Source organism: Haliotis asinina, chromosome 4 (genome assembly GCF_037392515.1).
Source record: "Haliotis asinina isolate JCU_RB_2024 chromosome 4, JCU_Hal_asi_v2, whole genome shotgun sequence".
Classification (NCBI taxonomy): Eukaryota; Metazoa; Mollusca; class Gastropoda; order Lepetellida; family Haliotidae; genus Haliotis; species Haliotis asinina.
Window position 1 is genome coordinate 28,990,244 of NC_090283.1, and position 21,929 is coordinate 29,012,172.

The following is a 21,929-nucleotide window of genomic DNA, read 5'->3' on the forward strand; positions in this document are numbered from 1 at the left end:
AGATGAAAAGTTAATGGGCCTCCTCAGTCTAAACAAACCCAATGTTTTTGGACAAAATTGAAATTGATATAATGTTCAAGAATGGATGTTTCATTAAGAACACAATTTTTCAAAGATTTTCCTTCTGCCAACTAAGACTGACTCTATATGTCATTGATTTTCAGTGAAAATTGTCAGAAATGTTATAGACTTATATTTAATTAGAAATTTCCAAACTCTATGTGATGAAAATTGTCAAAAAGGGTTTGAATGAAAATCTTAGGGCATCAAAACTTGAATCGTATCATTATCCTCATACGGAAATGCACAGCTTCAAATATATTTGGTAATAACATAATTATAGTGTGATTGGCTTATAGCAAAATAGGCAGAACTGTCTGTAATATACTGTTTGGCTCATTTTAAGCCAATTCCTAGGTTTCCCAACCTGATCTTGTGGCATATGTCTAGTTTATGCTGTTACACTTCTCCATTCACTTAGAATTATGCATAACCTTGTTATTTTATATTTTATTTTTTATATACTATTTTTCAATAAGGTTGGTTTTAAGTTTTGCAGTTTTGGAGATACTGGTGACATTTTTTTACAAAATATCAATCTTTACTTTTCAAAAAAAAAAAATCCTACATTTAACATCATTATCGATTCATTACAACTTTTCCAGTTGTCAAACTAAGCACAATTCTTCTGTGAAACAGACCTATGACGGTCTTGGGGTAGAATAGGCCTTCAGCAACCCATGCTTTCCATAAAAGGCAACTAACAGGATCGGGTGGTCAGGCTCGCTGACTTGGTTGACACATGTCATCGGTTCCCAATTGCGCATATCGAGGCTCATGTTGTTGATCACTGGGTTGTCTGGTCCAGACTCAATTATTTACAGACCACCGCCATATAGCTGGAATATTGCTGAGTGTGGCGTAAAACTAAACTCATTCACCCACTCACTCAGAGAAATATGTTACAAAGAGTAGCAATATTTATCGCAGATATATATTGGTCTCATAGAGTACACACTTCCCTAAGGTTGCACAGTGTTCGCGAATAGCGTCTGACCCTCTGACAAATCTGGCAGATTCCCCAGTGGTCAGGTAGAAATCACCTGACTGAATATTTCACAATGTCTTTGTGTGAAGTTGTTATTTGTGGCATGTGACACTTGTATGCTATTTATTTATCTTATGTTTGTTATCATATAATGTTAAAAATTTCAATGTTATAAGAAATGTTAAATATATAATGTTTGTTGAACTTAATTCTGTGGGTCCTGTGAATTTTCAGTGGGTCAGACAGACATCTGAAACTTACAGGACCCAATGTCCTGTTACTTTGATGTACACCATCCTGAACACTGGTTGCATGGATTGATAGAAGCATCTAACTCATTTACATAATCACCTTATGCATACCATACATTACATCTCTATCAGAAATATTTACAGAAAAATAAATACTGAAATGAGCAAAAGTAGCAAAAACCTTCTTTAAATAACTTTTCCTTCTGCAAATATATGGGGCGATGGGGTAATCTAGTGGTTAAAGTGTTTGCTCGTCACAGTGGAGACCCGGGTTTGATTCCCCACATGGGTACAATGTGATATTGCTGGAATATTGCTAGAAGTGGCGTAAAACTAAACTCAGTCAATCAATTCAGCAAAAACCTTATCCAGTTTTGTAGTTGTTATTATTAAGACTTAAATACCCATCTCTTTTACACATTAGCTCTTGTAATCAACATTTGCCTAGTTCATTAAATGAAAATGCATGCAAACTTGAGATTTATGACAAACATTATACTGACAAATATTAAACAGTAACTAATTTCATAGTTGGTATTGCATGATTGTTTTTCAGCTACTAAAATATTAATGTGTACAACTTTTAGCTGTAATTCAGACAAAATAAGCTTAAACTAAGCTTATTTATATTGTTGCACTTGCCATGTTGACAGGATTGAGAACAGTGTTTGCCCATGACATGAAAATTTAGGAGTCAATTTGGCTTTCTAATATGAGAGGGAGTCATGGATATGTTTTGTGAAGTCAACTTCAGTATGGAACTTTCATCAAGACATCAATTGTGATTGATTAATAAACAAAGTAAAGCAGGTCATGTATTTAATTAGCACTGAGCAGTTAAGTGGCAAACAATAAACAAAGTAATTTTAAACAAAGGCAAATTATAAGCTTAGATTGTCTGAACTTATGGTCCAGTAGCATTGCATCAACAGTGATGCAAGCTTTTAAATTCACTGCGTATATATATATATGAGATAGTTTGTGCGTCAAATATGCATGTTTTCTGTGTAAGGTCAAACACTGGCTGAGACTTGAGTTGTAAAGTGATGTGTGATTGAATGGGTTAAACACCTGTAGCTCTAATCACATTATACACAAGCAACACTGAGGCCAGCCTGAACCTTAGTGATGTAAATATTCCCAAAAGGAAAACAATTTGCATGTACTTTTATCAAGTAAAATTTCTCCACCAAATTCATTTTGAAACCTATCATCAGCTTATTAAACTGTTGGCAGATATCCACAATGTTTAAACAAGCACCCTTTAAAAGAGCATCAACCATATTTTGGACATTGGCAGAATCTGATGATAATTTGATAACAATAAAACCCAAAGTGTCTGTGCATTGATACTAAATATCCTGCCACATCATTATGTATAAAAGTACACTACATCTTCAGAAAGAAAAGAACATATAAATTGGTTTTTATTTCCATCTTTGAACAGTGCACGCTTAAAGGAATCATAAGTGTGGAAAATTATTTCATCCTAAAAGGCTGTAGGGTAGCCTAGTGGGTAAAGTTTCATCACTTGTCACAACAAAGACTCAGGTTTGGTGCCCCAAATGGGCACAAAGTGTGAAGCCTGTGTCTGGTGTCCATGCCATGATAATGCTAGAATTTTGTTTTAAGCATCGTAAAACTAAAAACACTCTCTCATCACAATACATCATGGTTTACAACTTTTATTGATGAGAAATAATGTTACAGCATTTTTGATATGAATACAGAATGCTAAATAGAAAGTGGTCAAATGTATCCTGTTATATTTGTAGTTACACCTTTTCTGTAAAGCACCTATGTAAGTTCTTTTGTTAATAGACAGTCACATGATGTTTAGCTGCCGTAGAAATTGGCAGCTTATTTGAGCTTATATGATTGTATGACCAACACTCATGGAACTGAAGGGCAGTTAGGAGGATTAGATGGTCAGAATTGCAAGTTGATGCATATCCCAGTTGTCTAGATTAATACACATGAAATCATTCCTTCATTATTTATGCACCATTACCACATAGCTTGAATATTAATGAGTGTATTGTTAAACAACAAACAACATGTGACTGACACTTATTTTTCTGCTTACAACAATCTGTCACTATTATCGACAGTGCATGATAATTGGACCAAGTCATGTCTATGTAGAATTTAATTCAAACATTAGCAGAATTGTATGATTTCTTATGGAAATATTTTACGAATCTATTTCTTAAGCAAAGTCACTGGCTCTGTTGTTCTGTTTGTAATGCCAAGTCATTTTTTTTTTGTAGAATCAAGTCCATCAAGAACCCACACAATCCTGCACAGGTTGAAAGCCACAATTAATATATGCTCTACATGTGCAGTGTGTCAACCCCTGAAGAGTTTCTGTTCTTCAGTGCTTTTTGACCTTTGATCAGAAGAAATGGACCTACAAAGATCTGGATGTCAACTGATGGCTAAATCATCCCTGTGGTGGACCTTCCTCACAGAGGTGGACCTTCCTCACAGAGCTGTTCAAGTTGTCCAGACCTGAGAGGGTAGCAGGGGTGTGTTCGGATGAGCTGTTCAGATAGGCCTAAAACTTTGTTACTCTTCATTTCTACTCAGGTGGCAGACATAAGAGAGAGTACAATATGAACAATGGGATAAGCAAGATAAAGGTACAATTTATCTTTAAGATTTAAAGGCCAATAATGTAAAGATCTGACTGTATATGTATGTATATATATATGTGTATGGTTGTGAACCAGGATTAGAGAGAGATGTTTTTATACCAGACAAGACAGTGCATGTAGTTAGGGAGACCTCACATTATACATCACTGTATTCCAGCATAAGGGCAGCCGGACTTTATATACAGTTGTAAGCCAACATTGTAGAAACTAGAGAGCATATATTGTTGTAGACCAGCATCACAAAGACCAGACATTATCTATTTTTGAAAGCCAGCATTTGGAAGACCAAATAGTATATGTAGTTGTATACTAGCATTTGGGAATACAGACAGAATGTACAGTTGTATACCAGGATTAAGGAGTCCAGGCAGAAAATATGGTTGAACATCGGCAAGTATGAAGACCAAACTGAATACATAGTTGTATATCAGGGATGTTGAAACCAGGCAGTGTGTATTGTTGTATGCCAGCATTAGAGAGACCAGACTGCATACATAGCTGTATACAATTATAAGCTATCGAGACCACGCTATATATACAGTAGTATAGAAGCTGTAGAAAGACCAAACAGTATATACATTTGTATACGAGCATTACTGAGTATAGACTGAATGTATAGTTGAATACAGGCAATATGGGGATCAGGTAGTCTGTATAGTTGTATACCAGCATCAGACAGACTAGACTATATATGCAGTTGTGTACCAGCATTAGGGAGACCAGACAGTGTATATAGTTCTATACCAGTATATATAGTTGTATACCAGCATTAGACAGACTAGACTGTATATGCTGTTGTATAACAGCATTAGAGACACCTGACAGTATGCACAGTTGTATACCAGCTTTATTAGAGAGACGAGACAGTGTATATAGTTCTATACCAATATATATATACTTGTATACCAGCATCAGACAGACTAGACTATAATGCAGATGTATACCAGCATTAGAGACACCAGACAGTATGTACAGTTGTATGCCAGCTTTAGGCAGATCAGACAGTATGTACAGTTGCATACCACTATTTAAGGGACCAGAAAGTATGTACCATTGTATACCAGCGTAAGAGAGACCAAACTGTATTGTTGTGTACCACAATTAGGGAGACCAGACTGTATATACAGTTGCATGCCAGCTTTAGGGAGACCAGAAAGTATGTATTGTTTTGTGCCAGCATTAGGGAGTTCTGACAGAATAAGTTGTTCAATACCAGCAATATGAACCTGTGTTTAGTTGTATATCAGCAATATGGAGATAAGGCAGTATACTAGTATCTGGTTGTATATTAGCTTTAGGGAGTCAAGACAGTATGTACAGTTGTATGCCAGCATTAGGAAGTCCAGACAGAATATATTGTTGTATTCCAGCTTTAGAGAGACTAGACAGAATATATACTTGTATACCAGCATTAGGAAGTCCTGTTTGAATATATGTTTGTATACCAGCTTTACGGAAACCAGACAGAATATATAATGGTATACTATCTTTAGGGACACCAGGCTGAATATATATAGTTGTATGCCAGCTGTGGGAGTCTAGACAGAATATATAGTTGTATACCGACACTACAAAGTCCAAACAGAATATATGATTGTATACCAGCTTTAGGGAGACCACACAGAATATATGTTTTATAGCAGCTTTAGGGAGTTAAGACAGTGTATATGGTTGTATACCAGCTTTAGGGAGACCAGACAGAATATATATTTGTATACCAGCTTTCTGGAGACCAGACAGACTATGTGGTTGTTTAAAGGCTTTAGGGAGTCCAGACAGAATATATGGTTGTATACTGGCATCAGGAAGTCCAGACAGAATGTATAGTTGTACACCAGCTTTAGGGAGACCAGACAGAATATATGGTTGTATACCATCTTTAGAGAGTCCAGACATATAGTTGTATACCAGCATTAGGAAGTCCAGACAGAATACATGTTTGTATACCAGCTTTGGGGAGTCCAGACAGACTATGTGGTTGTTTAAAGGCTTTAGGGAGACCAGACAGAATATATGATTGTATACCAACTTTATGGAGTCCAGACATAATATACAGTTATATACCAGCATTAGGAAGTCCTGACAGAATATATGGTTGTATGCCAGCTTTAGGAAGACCAAACAGAATATATATTTGTATACCAGCTTTCTGGAGACCAGACAGACTATGTGGTTGTTTATAAGCTTTAGGGAGTCCAGACAGAATATATGGTTGTATACTGACATCAGGAAGTCCAGAGAGAATATATAGTTGTATACCAGCTGTGGGAAGTCCTGACAAAATATATGTTTATATACCAGCTTCAGGGAGTCCAGAGTACTGTCCTCTATAGATACATTGGTCTAATCACTAGTTTTACATTCTACTCTGTGATATCCTAGTTAGTTTTACTGTCCTTTGTTGACAGGTTTTCACAATGTATGTACTAATAATTCAGTAGTATTTATATTGTTAACCATTCTCATCTGGCTGCAATATTGTCGATGTGACGTTAAATATTATCGCACTCACTCACTCAATTAGGGAGTCCAGACAGAATATATAGTTGTATACCAGCTTTTGGGAGACCAGACAGAATGTTTAGTTGTATACCAGCATTATGGAAGACCAGACAGAATATATGGTTGTATACCAGCTTTGGGGAGTCCATACATAATGTATAGTTGTATACCAGCTTTAGGGAGTCAAGACAGTGTATATAGTTGTATACCAGCATTAGGGAGTCCTGACACAATATATGTTTGTATACCAGCATTAGGGAGTCTAATGTACTCTGTGATATCCTAGTTAGTTTTACTGTCCTTTGTTGACAGGTTTTCACAATGTATGTACTAATAATTCAGTAGTATTTATATAGTTAATCATTCTCGTCTGGCTGCAATATTGTCGATGTGACGTTAAATATTATCGCACTCACTCACTCATTTAGGGAGTCCAGACAGAATATGTAGTTGTATACCGACATTAGGAAGTCCAGACAGTGTATATAGTTCTATACCAGTATATATACTTGCATACCAGCATTAGACGGACTAGACTATATATATGTAGTTTTATACCAGCATTATGGAGATCAAACAGTGCACAGTCATTCTTAGCCTTGGATGACCCCTCACGTTCTTAGACATACATTTTAATGTGGGAGACAGTTTGATAAGTCACTGCTGACTGGTATAAGAGAGACCAGACTCAATATATGCATGTCTACATATTATGTCTACATGCAGCTGTATGGCAACATGAGAGAGACCAGACAGTATGTGTAGTTGTAGACCAGATTGCGAGAGACCATACTGTATATATAGGTGTATACCACCATTATAAGAAAGACCAGACTGCATGTATAGTTGTATACCAGCATAAGAGTGAAAAGACTATATACATGTATTTAGTTGTATGCCAGCACAGGACTCGATTTAGTGCTTTGTTACTTGCACTGGTGCAACCCAGTATTACAAGTTGCACCTCATTGTTAGTCTACCTTCCACCAGGGGCAAGTCCATTTTTATGTAAACTTCTGAGCAAAACATCTAAATAATTCAAAAGCATATTTCTTCATTGGACATTGCAATGGAAGTAGTGCATGTGGAATTTGTCTGGTGCCACTAGGTTTTTATCGTAGGTTGAAACTGGTGCTGGAAGGATAACACATCTAACATCTAACCTTGCAGCATGAGAGAGACTAGACAGTATATGTAGTGTACATTTGCTGTAGAAATAAATGTTCAGTCTATTAAAATAATATGCATGTTCTTTTGTATATCCTTTTGTTTTCTTTTCGAGTTTGGTAAATACTTTCTTTTGAGCACTAGTTTAGTAAGACAGCAATGAGCAATCAACGTATTGTCAGCTAATTCCATGAAGGAAGGATGTTGTGTTATGACACACTCCGGCGCAGCGATGACTTACCCTAACATCACTGCCACAGGCTAATTTGCATGTCACGTGACCAGACTTTCTCTTGTTTGTAAACAAATGCACATATTCGTAAATAAGCTGAGACTGGCATAACGCCAGCATTTGGAGAGGTTTTCATATTATTTTACACTGTTAAGTAAACATTCTTCTACAACTCTGCCAATAACGTTTATAACAACACATATTTATATTAAACCGACTGCACCGTTTTTTCTCCATAAGGCTTCCATGACAGCACGTGGAGCCAACCCATGTAATCCATGTAAACAAAGGACGCTGGGCAAATCGAAATAGTGTTACAGGCTTTAGGATATTTTCTCAGTAAAACTGAACCATTTTAACAACGATATTATAATTAGATTATGAAATGTGCACATTATATTGAATAACCTGTGTAAGATGTGAGGAATCGTCACATCTCTCTGGTCTGTGGCAGAGATACTATGCTGTCTCGCCGCATGGAACTCTGGGTGGGAGAGTGACTTTATGACAAAATATAGATGTATTCAGTAATTATTAGTCAATCCTGAAACATAAACATCATGTTTTGACACATCCACCGTGCAAGAGAAAAGTAATTAATTATTTAACATGTAATCTTTTTTTAATTCTGCTGATTATTTGTCTTGCTATACTTCCATGTCTGTATTACATGTAATACATTTGCCACGTACCTTAATTCATAATGTTCAGTGTTTACTCAAAAACTGATACATGAGAACCCTTGTCAGGTAATCTGAGTGGTGTCACCACTAATTATGCCTGTTATTACTGATCAAAGTAAATGATAACAAAAAACAGGTGTAGGTTTATATCACCAAACAATTGTAGGATTGTAGGACAAAAATCCCTTAGGACAAAAGCCCATAGGACAAAAACCCATGAGGACATTAACCCCCAAAATGACGGCTGGTGGACAACTCCCACTAACCCCAACATGTTTGAACTACTGAGTGATTGGCTCAGGTGTTTTTACTGAATCACTAAACCATAGAGATTAACAGGCTTCAGTAGTTAACTAGTAGTATTTAGTATGTGAAACTTATTTGGGATGAAGCTGCATTATTGACTATAATTAACTTAGTCATTTCTGTGGCATATTGGATGCTCTTGCCTTTCTCCCAGTGATTGAAATAATTTTTCAACTCAACCTGACAGCCAGGCTGGTGGCCCATAAATGTTGCCTGCCCATCTTGAAAGTTGCTTGCCCACCTTTTTAACTTACTTTTTTGCAATAACTTACAAAAAAGGCACCATTTTGTAACAAGTACAAACGAGTAAGTAACCCTGTCTTAGCTTACTAAGCCAACCAGTTTTAGTGTCCGGTTGCTATCGTCACTAGCTGAAGAGTTGTCCATTTATAATTATGGAATATACTGGTAGCTTTCATTGATCTTTCTTAAATCAAAATATAACATGACAACTGAAATGGAATGATCGTCCTGCTAGCGAACTGAAAGGAGGTCAACCTTAAAAATTTCAGCCAGACAATCGGGCTGGTGGAGAGAATTTCCAGTCAGCCCCAATCAAAATTTACCGGCCACAGGCAGTCTGGCAAGCCGTTATTTCGATCACTGCTTTCTCCCCATGGAAGATATCATTGGCCATGACAGTGCTTCAGTGTGACCTGTTGTCCGGCCTAGGGGTCCTAGAGAGATAAGTGCTTGCTGTCAGCTCTCCTACAACAGTATGCCCAAGAAGCATGTCCAGCCAAGAGAACCATAAACCACAGGACTTCAAGGTTGTTGAGCCTATGTTAAGATCTCCATTGAAGACTTTAATCTTCATTATTCATTTGGACCTTTAGTTTTAGAGGGTTTTGTACCCCTTAGTTGGGGCTTTTGTCTTTGGGTGCTTGTCACAGGGGTTTTTTGTCCACAGGGATTTTGTCTGCACACCCACCAAACACGGGCTGCAACAAGGGAGTGGAAATAGTGATATCATGAGAAACTTAGGGTCCACACGGTTTCAAGAAAATCAACAAAACTTCATTGGTGCATACTGTTACATAATGATGTTTTGTTACCCACATGGCATGAATTGATAAGTTGTATATGGCAGTTTGTACGGTAAATCCACCAGTAGAGACTAGGTTGCAGTGATCTTAACTGGGACAAATTTCATAGATAAATATCTCAAAACATGGTCTGATCTTGTGGGCACCAAATTTAGATTAATATAATTATTTCTTTACTTGTACCACATATAGTGAAATTAGAAATGTGTCTTTCACATCCACAGATATGGTCTAGAAACTATATCCTCTTTAGTAACATATTTAAAGTAATAAAGCGCAAAGGATCTGTTAAAACTGTTCATCAATTCATAACAAAAAATAACCGATATACTTAAGCTGGTTTAATGACATTATGACTTCAAAATTTAGAATGTAAGAACTCAGTATGCTTACATATTCATTTGATTTTCATTGCAGCACTTATTATCATATTGTTAATTGCATCTTTGCTTTATTTCCTCACTTGCTCACTCACTCACTCATTCACATGTTAAGAAAACTGCTGAACTGGCAAACATGTGTAAGTTGAGCACCGACCTGATGACTGACTCCTATACTCATTGTGAACGAAGGGGACAAAGTGTAGCAGGATGAGAGTCTTATAAATAAGTAAGGTGTGTGCAGCTATGCGCAGAATCAATTTCATTCATCTGCTCTGCCAGATGAGTATGCCATGCACCCCGCACTTCTCATAAAACGTGCTCTGTGCAGGTCCAGCTTACCCTTGTTTGCCAGTAATTTAGTATATTTCAACTTCTGTTAATCTCTTTGTGATCATGTTCCAAGACCTCATCTTGATTGATTATATATCACATTATCAACTCCATCTTACAATAATAGTCTGCTTATATGGTGCTCCAGGCACATTAGCTGCTCACTGGGCTATGTATATTACTATTCCCGGTCATTGGACTCATGGTACAATCTGATACTTTTTAAACTCTGTGGGGATCATACAGCCATGCTGCCTGTCCAGCACAATGAACTAATCACTCATATTGCCAGCACATCTTCAAAGGTAGAAATTTTGCAGTCGGGTGAATTGGGACAATGTGGGTTATAGTACCTTGTCCAAGGATACTACACAAATTTGCCCACCTTGGGACCTGAACCTTGGTGCCTCCACTGTGGATCAAACCCAGGCTTTCGGGGTGATAGGCAGCCACCTTACAACTGCACTATTGTGCTCCACCGATGGCAGCCCAGAATTTGAGCACTTACTTGAAACATCAGAAGGTTGTTTGCCAAATTGCCCAAATGAACACATAACTGACCTTGTATCCACCAACCTCATGTTGAGTATAGGGATCAGCATGTGACTTACACACTCACATCCAGAAAGGTTGATTAATATTTGACGCTTGTGAAGATCAAGGGTATAGAAAATATGTCTTCAGCAACTAATTTTGGCCAGTAAGGTGACTTGGTGTATGCATATCATTGTATCCTATTTATGTACATAAATGAACATGGTATCATTCACTGGATTCTCTGGTCCAGACTCAACTATTTTAACAGACTGCGATATGTCCAGCCACTTTTACACTTATTAAATTGATTTTTAAACATATCTGGGTATTAATAAAGTTAATAAAGTTTTAAAGAGGAGAGTCAATTTCTGATACTAATAACAGAGTTACTGTTATCATAAAATATTACTGAGATATCGAGAAAGCATTTTGTTAAATCTCTAAATGTGTATAAAATATGAAAACAATTATCACTCAGTCATATCAAAACTAAATTCAAGATATGATGAAAAGATTCATACCTATCCAAAAACACATGCCAGACGTTGACATTCAGGTAGAGATGTATTTGAATGAATTTTTAAAAATCTTCAAGTCTGACCATTTCTGAGATCTAATATCAAGATATCATATGTGCATTCTTAAAATACTTTCTGTAAAATTACTAAAAATAAATGTAAATCCTTCTGAACTGCGAAAGGGAGAATTATTATGCCTGTAGTGGCCGTTCCTACAGTGGCCTCCGAGTTTACACGCCTTGTTTGTTATTTTGTCTCTCTTCGCGTTGACAGTGAGCGTCAGGAGTATCTTGAGTGTTGCGAGAGACAAACCAAGACTCGCACACCGGTGCTAATCCGAACGACACAAGTCATTGTTACAACTGATAAGTGAAAATTTGGTAAGCAAAAATACAAGAGAGGTCATGTTGCCTGCGGCAAGTGTGTGTTCGGTGATGTTGAGAGAGAAGCCTGACAGTAGACGCCAGTAGCCAGTAGAGATACTCAAACTTTGAACCCATCAATGAAACAGTGGATTTTACCTGGTTCAGTCATCCTTTTCCTGTTGCCTACAACCATTTGGACAACGATCCGTAATTATACACACCTCACTGACAATCACACTGAAAACTTCATAGAGCCGATCACAGGTGCGCACCTAAATGCTATTGAAGTGTTTTTTTAAATAATAATAATTAAAAATAATTAAAGCCACAGTATTCCTCAAAATTAAAGCTGAAAGCATAAAAGTGACCGGTACATGTATTTCCGTAATGTTGTGCACAACACTGCACACAGGCCTCACAAAACCATAACAATATGAGGCAAGCGCGACCTCTGTAATGCAGTTGTCCAACAGTATTGCAATGCCACAGTTAAGCATATGGAGAGGTTGTGATTGCAACAATATTTTGAAACAGAAAGTTACAAAGTATGTCTGAAAACTCCCTGTGACGTCACCGTGGCTGGGCGTGCTTTCCTCCAGTCCGGCCAGTATCCATGGGCAAACAGGGCCGTGGTGTTGCATCTAAAGGCTGCTTACAACATACATGAAACATATGGAAAACGATTCATAGTTGTGACAATATTCTATTAGTGTTTCTTTTTAAATACGTAAAATTGTTCACAAATAAGTACTGACACATTTGAACATATTTTAATTCTAGGGAAAGAAAACTGATTGGCAAACAAGGTCAGTGGGCTTAGGTAAATGCTACTCCCTAATTTCTGACTCCCTTTTTTATATAACGTACGCAAAATGCAGTAGGAAACGGTAATATTTCATTATACAGCTTGTGTTAGTTATCTGAAACGCACCCCCACGTAAAGCATTTATAATTAGCGATTTCATAAGGTTGGCGGTCGCGTGACCTCATACTGCCGTCGCTACATCAACAAAGAAATACAAGTTTAGCAAATAAACCAATCCACGAAGTCAAACCTGGATTTGGATGGCAAACTTGACGCAGATAATATCACGAACATACATACAACCTTTTCAATCGGAAAGTATTTGTAGCTGCAAAGCCGACAGGAATATTGACAACGATTCCGGTCAAATCCCTTTTCGCCTGTAGATATCATGTAGGTAAATCTAGGGAGTGGAAAGTGCACTCCTACTGAGAGAATGTAGCAGTAAGGCCAGTTTCACAATGTGCGAGATTCATCTCTTACATATTGTGACCTTTAATGCAATAGGAATGGCCCATAAAACAAAGAACAGAACAGCAGAGTAAATTACACTAAAATGGCAAACTATTGATTATATTATGGCGGAAAATAGTAAGCCGAATGAGTTTAATATTTGTATGATATGTTTTCGAAATACGCGAAGATTTTTCATATCTTTCTACCTGTGAAGGCTAAAGGGTGATTTAAAGTGTGAAGATGAAAAATGCAAATATCAAAGTCAAAGAACGAATATTTTTTTTCCTTTTTTGTTTTTACCATTACGTATCAAAGACTTGTGGTAAGTCTTACGCGGAACACCAAATTCATTCTTAAAAAGTTGCCAAAAAATCGTCTGCTTCTCTCTCGCACGCCAACGAAACCACACTAAGATTACGTAATTCTGTTGCCAGAGGACTGGCAGCGAGCCGCGGTGACGTCATGTTAGGTAAGATTTTGCACATATATAAAATGTGTAACAAGGTCGTCAATTTGCTGATTTCTCGACATGCCGGTGCGTTGCCGTTAATGTGCTCCCAGGCGACCCCTCAGTTCTTGCTAAATTTATGTTGTTTGTGAGTCTACGAAGCGAGCGTTGTGGAAGCCTGCAGGATTTAATCGGGTGGCTCGACACCTACCTCGCTTCCAAGATGGACGATGATATTTGCTTTTGTTTTCATAGAGTTCAAAACCCCAAAACGTATTGCTAGTTGTAGTAAATGACTGATAACCAAAAGAATTTAGCCTGTCACAACTTGTGACATAACGACTTCTTTGTCGGAAGCGAGATTGTGATCGAAGTAACCAAAATATTTAAGTGCAGTTTCATATTGACACCCACATCATTCCAAGGGTGAAATTGTTATGTTAGAAGCAATGTCATGCAAAACCCTATTGTTCACCAACAAATACATATTTTACTACCAGCAGAAAGTAGTTTCGATTTTGTAACTCTGTGTAAATAATCCTCAACAGCGATTTGATTATGGTTTGATTTCTTTAGGTTTGCAGATCAAAACTAATTAGTCAATTTTAAATATATTTTTGAATCATGACCAAAGGACTTTGCAAAACGATATATAACCATTGTGACAGCAAGTGATTTTAGACGGAATCGTCTATGAAAACAAGTTACATATCGGAAAATAAGCAACGTAGGTATAAGATTAAATGGCAGCAGGTTGTGAAAAATAAAGCTCTCATATTTCAAAACATTTGTCATGACTGCAGATTTAGACAAACATATAAACCTATAAACAGGATCATCTATCTCCGGAAATGTAAATGAATACTACAACAACCCACAAAGGTATATATACCTCACATTACGTCACGGATGCGCGGGAGAAAATTGAGCACTGTTGTCAAAAAGGTCGATTTACGGTAACTACATGTCGAGATGAGTAGCTTTACTTACGGGGTTGCATTTATAATGATGTCAAGAAATTATTTATGTGTTTATAAATAGAATATGTTTGAGTAGCATTTATAATGAAATGAGCAGGAAAATGCAATGGGAAACTGTAAAGTCACATACTGCCGACAAGAAATAAGGGAACTAATGAAATAATAGCGAATTTGAAACTGCTTTAAATATCCACTAAATCAAATTTAGGCGTCAAGTTCAATATCTGGTGTGTCCACCATGTTGGGCAACACATTCACTGCACCTTGATAGCATGCTGTTAATCAATTTCCGGATGGTTGCCCGTGGTATTGTCCGCCATTCCTCTTGGAGAGCTGCACCAAGCTGGGCCAGGTTGGCGGGTCCTGGGTCCCTGGCGTACACCCTTCGACCAAGAACGTCCCAGAGATGTTCAATTGGGGACAGGTCTGGGGACTTAAAAGGCAAGTCCAATGTCTGGATACCTTCTTGTCGGAGATAAGCGGAGACAATTCGGACCCGATGTGGTCTGGCATTATCATCTTGGAATACAAAATTTCGGCCGATAACTCTGGCCAATGGAGCCACAACAGGACGCAATATTTGGTCAACGTATCGCTGACCAGTCATGGCTCCGTTAATGATGATCAAATCTGATCGTCTGTCATGTGTAATCCCACCCCAAACCATGACACTACCACCTCCATATCGATCATGGCCCAAGAATTGCTGCTCTGGCATATCGCTCCCCGCTCCGACGCCAACAACGTTTTCTGCCATCTGTGAATCGTAGGCAAAACCTTGACTCATCAGAGAACATGGTGTAACGCCAGTGGCGCATAGCCCGTCCCTGATGCTGCCTAGCCCATGCCAATCTTTGGTGACACCCTTAAAAAGCCGTCTTGCTTTCAGACGAGCTTGATAGAGTCGGTTTTTAACGGTTGAGGTTGAAATGCGTCTTCCAGCGAGTGTGCGGAATTCTCTATTGATGGCAGGGGCCGATTTAAACCTATCGCGTAGAGCAATTAACGTAATGAGACGATCCTGTCGTGGTGTCGTTGATTTTGGTCTACCACGCCCAGGTCTCGTTGCAACCCCACCCGTTTGAAGGTACTTATCCCACAGGCGTGAAATTACACTTTTTGATTTACCCATCTGCCGGGCAACTTCACATAACTTCACAACTTCACATCCCTGCCTCTATCATCCCCACAATTCTCCATTTTGTTGCTTCACCGAGATACTGCCTCGGAGGCATTTCTGTCAGTAAGTGTCAATCTCTATTGCATTAGTGATTGCGACTTCTCCAGTACATTTACAGGAGTTAGCTTCTGTATGCACGTGTAGCACGTGCTGGGCATGCATTATGCGAAATTCCATTGTCATTGGATGTTGCGTCTTGGAGATACGCCACGATAACGGACCCTGTCACAGTCAAAGTCATCTACATTCAATTTCTTGGTTCCCTTATTTTCTGTCGGTAGTATACAACATTTCTCTCTGACGAATGTAGATGGCATAAATCACGACATTAATGGCATAGACGCTGACAATTTGTTTTCATCTGAAGATATTAGTACACTCACTGAAGATTTTACTAGTAAAATTACAGATATTCTCGATAATAATGTACAGAATAGGACTGTCACCCTCACGAAAATATATTCGCTGTGGTTAAATAATGTTTTTTGTTCTGTTGTTGAAAAAAAGTCGAAATATCATTCCTTAATTTATTAAAACATCGAAATAGACTTGCAAACTGGGACAAATTTAAAATATGCAGGAACAAAGTAATATCATCAGTCAGAAAAGTCAGAAGACATTGTGGATTGAAAATAATTAAAATAATAAATATTCCAAACGGTACTACAATATGGTGGCGTCTAGTCAAGACGCGCGCAGTGGGCGAGCTGGCTAAAGCGCTAGGCTAGTGATCCAGCGAGGTTGAGTTGTCAGGATCGAGCCCACCTGTGACCGGCTGTAAAAGCCTTGGAGTCAACATTGTGTGCAGACTCTTTCATTGTTGTCACAGCCCCTAGTGTACAGTACACAACACTGTGCACGTAAAAGAACCCACGAATTCATTGTTATATGACCAGATGGTGGCCACAAAAATACGTGCAAACACCTAGTTGCAGGTACAGCAAGGTGCAGTGAACTTGGGCAAAGTACTGTGACTATGAGCCCCAGTCCACCCAGCTGTTAATGGGTACCTCGTTAGGATGAGAGAGCCTCAATAAACATGGTGCGCCAAGTGGCAGCAAGAGTTATATACTCCCCAGGGAGTTGAGACTGAAATAAGATGTGCTGTTGGGATTGACATCCAGTGATCGAGGGAAAAATACCAGCGCCTTGAGCATGCACTGGTGCGTGGATATGTGAGGTATATAAATATCCTATATCATAGATCATATCACTATCAAATATATGAAAAAGCAAACCGAAAATGTGTTGTTTCTGCTAATTGTATCAAATAACATTTTGTATGATGACGTTGAAGATATTACCAATGCCCTGAATGGAATTATCGTTGATGAGATGAAGGTGAAAATCCCGATGCTGAACTACAACTAATGCTACAGGACAAGGTCGTATAGGAAGCGAGCTACTAAAATTAACAGCGACTACCCTAGTTCATATTCTTAACAAGTTTTTTCAAACTAATCTCTGCTAAATTTATGTTTCCCGACATTCTGGAAACAAACATCAGTGCGCCAATTCATATAAAGGTGATGTACATGGATGCTGAAACTATAGACCTATAACATTTACAAGTTGAGCAGCCAATTTTTCTTAAAAGAGTAGTTGATATTTTAACCTCAGATCTGAGTTTTGGTAACTTTCGGGTTTCAGAATTTGAATTGAATCGATTTTCATTCGAATCACGATCTTTATTTCTTTTTTCAAATTCCGGATTTTTCTTTTACAGATTCGACACGTGCATGGGGTATTCGGTATTGTAACCCTTAGTATGCATTTCTTTTACACATTTGGAAATCGGGACTTCAGGTTACGCAACTGTACTCTTTGCACCTTCACCCTTTAAACGTATCTATCCTCGGCGTTGCCGTCCTCCGTCGGAGATAGTCAAAAAGACCTGAAGCGCCCCACCTTTGCTTGCATGCATGAGCTCTCGTTGAAGAACGAAGAAAGACCAACACAATCAATAATTTGAAACACACTTTAAAGAGGAATTCTGCAAGGAGGAAATCTGGGTTTTTTTCTAATTCTGGTAATTATGTGTATGACGCATTCCTTCTTAGTGCTCATGGGAGAATTTGAAATAGACAAATCTGAGGTCAAAAATGCATCAAAAACAAGATAAGGTCAATTAAGAAAGGCTTGTTTGTTCTGTAATTCTGGTAATTGTATTAAACACTCCTCCTTACTGATTATGGGGTGTGATTGTAAGACGTTTATCCATTCTACGAAGCCAACTATGGGCTTTGTTCATTCAGAAACAGTATATAACATCCGCACCTCACAAAGGAGAATTGCGTTAAAGACACCGCCTATGTAACACCTAGAAGCGAGTATTGATTCCCCAAAACATAAATATCAAAAGACCACAGATGAATTACTGGAATCTGAATCATAAACAAAGAAGTCCTACCATGGGTGTTATCTGCTCAAGAAATATGCAGTTTCAATGCGGTGGTGTGAAGAAGTTGCTTAGGAAGAAAGAAGAACATGAAGATCTGTGTATTTCGTCTCCATTGAAGACGCCTTCCGCATCATCCAGAAGGACTGTATTGCAACAGGACAGAGTGATAGAGACGATATGATAAAAGAAGTTACCAAGAAGTATGCCAACATCACTCCTGAATCCCGTAGGTTATTCAAGTCTCCCTGCATCCAATGCCAGCAGAAAACGAAAAAGGACAACTACGCGGGAGTTGCTATTCTCCCCATCATCTCTAAGGACTTTGGTTCACATGCTCAAGTCAAGGCATGCAATCCATGTGTGAAGGGAAATTCAAATGGATTATGCATTGTCAAGATCATCTCAAGTTCTGTGTGCTGAGACCGTTGACCACCACGAAGTAGTGTGTCAGTTACAAGTCTTCTTGTTCATTGGTGCACCACCTATCTTGCAGAGTGACAGTAGTTCATAGTTTAGTTTACTGCTGTTGTCACAGAGGAGGTGTCACTGATGTGGTCTCGCACCATGATCACGGTAACCCCAATCCCAAGGTTCCGTCTGGCAACAACACCAATGACTGGACCATGGGACTCAAGGTTGAAGATATGTCTACTGAAAAAAACCCCAAAAATCAAACCTTACCTCCTTACTCTCAGCACTTCAGTTTGGGTGGACACGGCTTTGTTGAGTTCAGATTGAGCTGGATTCAAGAGATGCCAGATAAGCAGATGCAAGTGCTACATGGCTGGTAAAAATGTAACTCAAGGTGTCATTTTCTTGTCAGAAAGAAAACTGAAATGATCTCCAAACATGTCCATGATTCTTTTCCTTGTGTACATCAAACATGTATTATGTTGAATGTAGATATCACTGTAGCAAAACGTCACCATCCTGGTAAATACAAAACTCTTTTTTTTCACATCTGTTTGGAAGATCGAAAAAATAGAAACTCTATTGATCATTTAGTTCGACTAGAATCATTCGTTAAAAATTCCATTGTAAATAACCACCATGCTGTATCAATATTTTTAGACCTTGAAAAAGCTTATGATACAACATGGAAATATGGTATCTTAAAGGTCACATGCAACGTAAAACACAACTTTGCAAATTCTGAAACCTTTCAGTATGCACTTACGGAAACAAATCATCAAAAATGCCAATTCAACCTATAAAGTTGAAAAAAACCACGATGGAGTTCAAACGATTCACTAAATTTCCTCCAGCGCTTTTTCTTCTCCTCCTTGACAATTGGTTAGGCCACAAGTTGACCTAAGACTGACAAAGTTTAAAAAATCATATACTAATGAAATACAATATAAACAAGAATTTGTTCAATTAAGACATAAATATAATACATACATACATATTTACAGATGGGTCCAAGGGTGGTGGCACAATAGCTTGTGCCACTGTCATTGGATCCAGAACAGTATCTTCTAGAATACCTGATAACATATAAGACAAAATGTTATGGATGTCAACTTCTTCTTCATTGTTTGATGAGGTTCTTGAGAGGTATTTAGAAGTCGGTATTCTAATATACGACAAAATGTTATGGATGTCAACTTCTACCTGATAACAGCAGAAACAAACGCAATACTAACGGCTCTTAAATATATTCAAAGGCATCCTAAATATAAGCAACATATAATCTCTTTCTTGCGTCCAGGCAATTAAAAACTTATCTTGTAAACGTCCACTTTTAATAGAAATTATATACTCAGTCCATATGAAAACGCACCACTCACGAAATCTGGAATAGCTCCACGGATTGATATGTGAAGTATATACTTAGGATGCATTTGAGATAATGAATGATTTAAGAAGACATGTGAACATCATTCAATTTCATTCACGATAACGGGTGTGACCGCCATTTGCATTGACACATGCGGTGCATCGTCGTCGCATGGAGTTGATCAGTCTCTGGATAGTGTTCGGAGGGATAGCACTCCACTCCTGAACAAGGGCAACCTCAAGTTCTCGGATGTTGTCCATCTGGCGTCGACGTGAATGACGTCGTCCAATTTCATCCCATAAGTGCTCGATAGGGGCGAGGTCGGGTGCCAGAGTGGGATGTTCTGCTGTGCAAGGTACTGCATGGGCACCATTGCAGTGTGTGCCCTAGCGTTGTCCTGTTGGAACGTGTGGACATCGTGGTGTTGGTTGAAGAACGGCACGACATGGTTCACCATTCCTCTGCAGATATGGAGATTGGTTCTGTGACGGTATCTTATTTCCACCCCACACCATAACGCTGCCACTACCCCAACAGTCCGTCCGTCTGAACGACTCAATCGGCGTTATACGTTCACCACGTCTCCGCCAAACATGTATACGGCCATCTGCGTTCCTTAAGCGAAATCGTGACTCGTCAGAAAAGATGACACTGTGCCATTGTCGTAGTCGCCAATTCTGGTGGCTGTTTGCCCACTGTAGACGCTAGTTTCGGTGACGATCCGGCAATATGGAGCCGAAATAAGGACGTCGTGCACGCAGGCCTACAGCTCGCAGACAGTTCCGTACGGTGTTTGGGTGAATGAATCCACGTTGTCCTTGGACTTGAGCAGCCGGTCTTGTCGCTGGTAGTGTTCGGTCTCGGACATGATCCCGTACGATCTGGCGGTCCTGACGTGCCGTTGTCACACGTTGTTGACCCGTTCGAGGACGGTCCCGAGTGCTCCCCGTTTGCAGAAACCTTTGATGGAGTTTTGCGATCGTTGTGTGTGCGCAGTGTAGTCGTCTGGCAATTTCCCTGGTGCTGGCGCTATTTTGAAGCATGACTATGGCACGTACCCGTTCAGGGGCTGTAAGTCGCGGCATCGTGTCGGCGTTTAACAAGTGTCAGTGAAGAAGTGAAATTTTATTCGGATTCACATGCTTTTAAAGACAATATGTGCACAAATTCAGAGTGAAATTCATTTTTCCCAGGGTGTGCGTGCAAAATGTTGCGTTTATGCGAAAAATTGCCTAGCGTTACATTTAACATGAAATTCTCTCATTTCATGCACCTGGCATGTCGGGTGACGTCACTGTAGTGTTGTTGTATAAAAATTATATTGAAGTTCATTTGAACTTAAGTATTGACCATTTTTTCAAGTGATGCGTTTTCATGTGTACTCAGTATATAATGAACTTGCTACTGGCCAATGCGTCATCGTATTTTGTTGGTTACCATGTCATATCATCGATTACAGAACAGTCTCGTTTCCTGTTTAACTGGTTCCGTCTTTTCGTGCAAAAAGATTGATAACCAATCCAGAATGTTTAGACTGTCATTTAACTGGATGCATAAATATAAATCAGTATGATTTGTTAAGTCTACGCAATTGTATATTGCAACACTAAGCTCCTTCTAATCCTTCCAATCCTACAGCATGCTCTGTCGTTCAGCCTGCTCTGACAAACGGAAACCTGGAAATCGTGGAAATCTCAAAACGAGGCTCTGCCGCTAGATAACTTAGTGATATTACACTAACCTCATTGTGCGTCACAGAACTACACTAAATAAGCATAAAGAACACGTAACAGTTTTAACCAGTGAGCCAGGTGTCTTGTGAATCATTTTACGATCTTATCAAACAGGGGCAGT